General features: G+C 37.9%; 1 pseudogene; it reads left to right on the top strand.

Annotated features, from left to right (window-relative positions):
• The first annotated feature begins 5015 nt into the window (after positions 1-5015).
• LOC112587633 lies at positions 5016-6055 on the top strand (annotated as a pseudogene).
• Positions 6056-6275: the final 220 nt, after the last annotated feature.

Here is a 6275-nt window from a genome sequence, read left to right as displayed (position 1 = left end):
GTTACCATCTTTCTAAATTCCATATATATGCGTTAGTATACTGTATTGGTGTTTTTCTTTCTGGTTTACTTCACTCTGTATAATAGGCTCCAGTTTCATCCACCTCATTAGAACTGATTCAAATGTGTTCTTTTGCTTCTTAACCATGGAAAGACAAAATATGCATTTGGCCAGGTAGGCTCAATATTATTAAAATGTACAATCCTTCAATGTTAGGAAACTATAGCAATTTAAAATTTAGAGGCTTTGCAACTATTTGAAAAGCATCTAAATTCATAAATCATTATTGTGTTTGTTGTTGTTCAGTCACTAAGTCCAACTCTTTGCAACCCCATGGACTACAGCACACCAGGCTTCCCTGTCCTTCACCATCTCCTGGAGTTTGTTCAGACCCATGATCCATGGAGTCAGTGATGCCATCCAACCATATTATCCTCTGTCACCCCCTCTCCTCCTGCCCTCAATCTTTTCCAGCATCAAGGTCTTTTCCAATGAGCCAGAAAACCATACATGATGTAATCAAATGGGGAAATGAGAAAATTTACTGTCCCAGTCAAATATTCCAGTGCCCCTCTTCATAAATGTTTTAAAGACTCAGTTTTATAACAGTGAACACTGCTGGGTGTTTTTTTTTTTTTTTTGCTTTTTTGACAAGGTGTTTTTAAAAGTTTTATAAAAAATAAAGACATAAGATGGCCAAAACAATTTTGGAAAATACAAAAAAGTAAAAGGTTTATACAACTTGGTTTTAAGACTTAAGGTAAAGTTTCAGTCAAGACAAAAGGGTTTTGACCTAAATATAGAAATAGAGATCAACAGAATAGAAGAGAACCCGGAAATAAATCCACACACATATGGTTGATTGATTTTTGACATGAACAAATATCGTTCACTGGAGAAAGATAGTCATTTCAAGAAATTCTGCTGGAATTACTGATTATCCTTATACTACTACTCATTCTCCTAATAAACCTCAGACCCCCTCCTCATAATATATTTAAAATTAATATGATGTGAGTCATAAAACACTAGCAGAAAAATTATAAAAATTCTAGAAGAAGCATAGAAGAAAATAGTTGTGACTGCATTAGACAATTTTCTTAGACAAGAAAAAAAACACTAGCCACTAAAAAATAGTAAGTTGGACTTCATTAAAAATAAAACCTTCTATTCTTCATTTTTTTATTATTTTAATTAATTTTATTTTTTTTTAAATTTTATTTTATTTTTAAACTTTACATAATTGTATTAATTTTGCCAAACATCAAAATGAATCCGCCACAGGTATACATGTGTTCCCCTATTCTTCAAAAGACACTCTCAGGAAACTATCCAAGAAACTAAACTCAAATATTCAGTCAAATATTCAGAAGATATATGCCAAAGAACTTGTACCCAGTAAACTCAATAATAAGAAATTTTAGAACTCAAGTAAAAATGGACAAAATTTTTAATGGACATGTCACCAAAAGTGGATACATTAATGGCCAATAATAACATGAACAGGTTCTCGATACCACCATTCATTAAAGTAAAAGCATGAGATGTGACTATACACCATCTAGAATGGTTGAATTTAAAAACATGTCAATAGCAAGTGTTGAAGAAGACTTGAAGCATTTAGAACACTCATAAATTGCTGGTGGGAGTATAAAATGCTACAATTACTTTAGAAGATAGTTTGTATTTTCTTGTACAGTTAAACATATATTTTCCATTCAGTTCAGTTCAGTCACTAAATCATGTCCGACTCTTAGTGACCCCATGAATTGCACCATGCCAGGCCTCCCTGTCCATCACAAAATCCCGGAGTTCACCCAGACTCACGTCCATCGAGTCAGTGATGCCATCCAGCCATCTCATCCTCTGTCGTCCCCTTCTCCTCTTGCCCCCAATCCCTCCCAGCATCAGAGTCTTTTCCAATGAGTCAACTCTTCGCATGAGGTGGCCAAAATACTGGAGTTTCAGCTTCAGCATCATTCCTTCCAAAGAAATCCCAGGGCTGATCTCCTTCAGAATGGACTGGTTGGATCTCCTTGCAGTCCAAGGGACTCTCAAGAGTCTTCTCCAACACCACAGTTCAAAAGCATCAATTCTTCGGCACTCAGCCTTCTTCACAGTCCAACTCTCACATCCATACAGGACCACTGGGAAAACCAGAGCCTTGACTAGATGGACCTTTGTTGGCAAAGTAATGTCTCAGCTTTTGAATATGCTATCTAGGTTGGTCATAACTTTCCTTCCAAGGAGTAAGCGTCTTTTAATTTCATGGCTGCAGTCACCATCTGCAGTGATTTTGGAGCCCAAAAAAAATCAAGTCTGACACTGTTTCCACTGTTTCCCCATCTATTTCCCATGAAGTGATGGGACCAGATGCCATGATCTTGGTTTTCTGAATGTTGAGCTTTAAGCCAACTATTTCACTCTCCACTTTCACTTTCATCAAGAGGCTTTTTAGTTCCTCTTCACTTTCTGCCATAAGGGGGGTGTCATCTGAATATTTGAGGTTATTGCTATTTCTCCCAGCAATCTTGATTCCAGCTTGTGCTTCTTCCAGTCCAGCGTTTCTCATGATGTACTCTGCATATAAGTTAAATAAGCAGGGTGACAATATACAGCCTTACGTACTCCTTTTCCTATTTGGAACCAGTCTGTTGTTCCCTGTCCAGTTCTAACTGTTGCTTCTTGACCTGCATATAGGTTTCTCAAGAGGCAAATCAGGTGGTCTGGTATTCCCATCTCTTTCAGAATTTTCCACAGGTTATTGTGATCCACACAGTCAAAGGCTTTGGCATAGTCAATAAAGCAGAAATAGATGTTTTTCTGGAACTGTCTTGCTTTTTCCATGATCCAGCGGATGTTGGCAATTTGATCTCTGGTTCCCCTGCCTTTTCTAAAACCAGCTTGAACATCAGGAAGTTCATGGTTCACATATTGCTGAAGCCTGGCTTGGAGAATTTTGAGCATTACTTTACTAGCGTGTGAGATGAGTGCAAATGTGCAGTAGTTTGAGCATTCTTTGGCATTGCCTTTCTTTGGGATTGGAATGAAAACTGACCTTTTCCAGTCCTGTGGCCACTGCTGAGTTTCCCAAATTTGCTGGCATATTGAGTGCAGCACTTTCACAGCATCATCTTTCAGGATTTGCAATAGCTCCACTGGAATTCCATCACCTCCACTAGCTTTGTTTGTAGTGATGCTTTCTAAGGCCCACTTGACTTCACATTCCAGGATGTCTGGCTCTAGGTCAGTGATCACACCATCATGATAGGGCCAGCAATTTACCCAAAAGAAATGAAACACATGTCTATGCAGACAATTATATAGAGTATTCTCTAGAAACACCTAATAACAGCCCTAATGTGAACAAGAGTCCAAATGAATATCAAAATATATATGAATAAAACAATTGTGGTATGTTCCCACAATAGATCACTCCTTAGCAAATAATTGGGAATGCATTCCTTATGTACCAAATAAATGGATGAATATTGCACAGACACTGAACTGAGGTGTTGGAAACAGTCTATTCTATACCTTGATTGCAGGGGTGGTTACATGGGTGGATACAGTTACCATAATTCCACAACCTGTTCACTTTAAAAGTGTGAAAATTTCAAATATAAACTACACCTCAGATTTAGAAAGCTGATTTTGTAAAATGACCAGAAGTCACTCATCAGAAAAAATTTTTTTCAAGTCTAAGTTGAGTTCTGTTCTAGAGCTCTAAGAGGAGAATTTGTCAATGGTAAAATTCATAGTATAATATATGAATATTCACATTCCAAAAATACATTTTTCATATTATTTCTTTAATATATTCCCAACAGTTCCCATTTAGAAACAACAAAATTCCTCCCTCTCCAAAATAAAAACCTTAGCAGAACTGCTTTTATGATGTACTTACTCTTCCTTCATGTATTTCTATAAGGAAACATTTTTGATTCTCCACATTCAGTTTTCCAAATCAGAATTATTAAAACTAAACCTGAAACAGTCTAGATTTTAATATAATTCTGTATTTAATCTCTTTACCCAAACTAAAACTGTAAGAGCTTAAGTACTTCTTTGAAAGACTTCTAGTGACAAATGGGAATCAACAACCAGTGGTCCTTACAAAATGAAAATTGAGTCACCCATAATTAGTAAGAATAAACAATACGGCTTTCAAAACTTGAGCAAGTTTTTAAGGAGACTATTCCCATTTCTATTTCATGAAAAGGTCAAATGTCATCAGAAAATTAGTAGGGCATAAAATTATTTTTAGCATAAACACAATCATGATTTAAAATTTCCTTTATTTCTATACCTTCCACTATGGGGATACAGTCTTAAGTGTTTTGGGTATTAGAATCATTTGGCTCCTTTCCTGAGGGGATATAGTGTTTGGGGCATTATCCATGCTCTGATAAATTAGGAAAAGGGTCCTATAAAATGTAGCATTTGAACAAGCATCATATAACAGCTTCTTGAAGACCAGCACTTCTCAGACATGAAGTACCAGGTAATGCAAAGGAATACATTTTTTTTAATTTAAATAATTTAATGATTTAAGTTAACTGTCAATGCATTTGTAAGTGAATTATTTTACAAGACATGAATCACTTTCTAAACATGAAAGCAAGGATTTGGGGACTTCCCTAGTTGTCCAGTGGTTACAAATCTGTCTTGCAAGGCAGGCAATATGGGTTTGATCCCTAGTGGGAGAACTAAGATCCCACATGCTGCAAGGCAGCTAAACCCACACACTGCAAGTACTGAGTCCACAAGCCACAACTAGAGAGTCCCTGCGTGCAACAAAAGATCCCACATGATGCAACTAAGATGCAATATAGCAAATAAATAATTTTTTAAAAAGAAAAAGACTGGCACTTACAAAGAAATGGAGACAGAATATGCTGGTAATTACTAACATATTGTATTTATCTTTTTTTCTTTTTTAAGGACTTTGAAAACTGGAGTGACATCCTGGGCCACAGAGGGTGACAGGTTTCCAGGTATCAAATCAGAGAATCATGAGCAGTGCGTCTCCTTCTGCTGCAGCTGTGCAGCTCTGCTATGAGCACCTGAACGGATCCTGTGTGAAAACCCCCTACTCTCCAGCTCCCCGCCTCATCCCCTCATCCTGTACACAGTGTTCATCTTTGGAGCTGTGCTGGCTGTGTTTGGAAACCTCTTGGTAATGATTTCCATTCTCCACTTCAAGCAGCTGCATTCTCCAGCCAATTTCTTGATCACCTCCCTGGCCTGTGCAGACTTCTTGGTGGGAGTGACTGTGATGCCCTTCAGCACAGTGAGGTCCGTGGAGAGCTGCTGGTACTTTGGGGAGAGTTATTGTCAACTCCACTCTTGTTTTAATGGGTCATTCTGTTACGCTTCCATCTACCACTTGTGCTTTATCTCTCTGGACAGGTACATTGCCATCACTGAGCCCCTGGTCTATCCAACAAAGTTCACCGTGTCTGTTTCTGGCATGTGTATTGTCTTCTCTTGGCTCTTTCCCATTATTTATACTTTTTCCCTTCTTGGCACAGGAGCAAATGCAGCTGGACTGGAGGATCTAGTAAGTGCTCTCACCTGTGTGGGAGGCTGTCAAATTGCAGTGAATCAAAATTGGGTATTGGTGAATTTTCTATTATTTTTCATCCCCACCCTTGTGATGATAGTTCTTTACTCCAAAATTTTCCTCATTGCTAAACAACAGGCTAGAAAAATTGAGAGTCTGAGCAATAAGCCTGGGCGATGCTCAGACAGCTTCCAAGACAGAGTGGCCAAGAGGGAGAGAAAGGCAGCGAGAACACTGGGCGTCGCAGTGCTAGCGTTTCTGGTCTCCTGGCTGCCTTACTTCCTGGATGCCATCATTGATGCCTTCCTAGGTTTCATCACTCCCACATATGTTTATGAAATATTGGTTTGGATTGCTTATTATAACTCGGCTATGAACCCCTTGATTTATGCTTTCTTTTATCCTTGGTTTCGAAAAGCCATCAAACTCATCATCACAGGCAAAGTCTTGAGAGAGAATTCCTCAACAATAAATTTGTTTTCTGAGTAGGTTCTGGTCTTAGTTTGGGAGAACTGAAAATAGACTCACATTAGACGGATAATGAAGAGAAAAAAGTTGAGTGTAAAAGTGCAATTTTTGCAATGTAAAATAACTAAATTGTAGTTCAACCCTGACCCAGATGCTTAAATTCAAGCTCATAATTCTTTGGTAAATATAACATCAAAATCTATTTGTAATGGGGACAGCACAGCTTTGGAGCCAGAAATGC

The sequence above is a fragment of the Bubalus bubalis genome, chromosome 10 (genome assembly GCF_019923935.1).
Source record: "Bubalus bubalis isolate 160015118507 breed Murrah chromosome 10, NDDB_SH_1, whole genome shotgun sequence".
NCBI classification, from domain to species: domain Eukaryota; kingdom Metazoa; phylum Chordata; class Mammalia; order Artiodactyla; family Bovidae; genus Bubalus; species Bubalus bubalis.
Note: the sequence above shows the minus strand (reverse complement) of the source record. Positions and strands in the feature narration are given on the sequence as shown.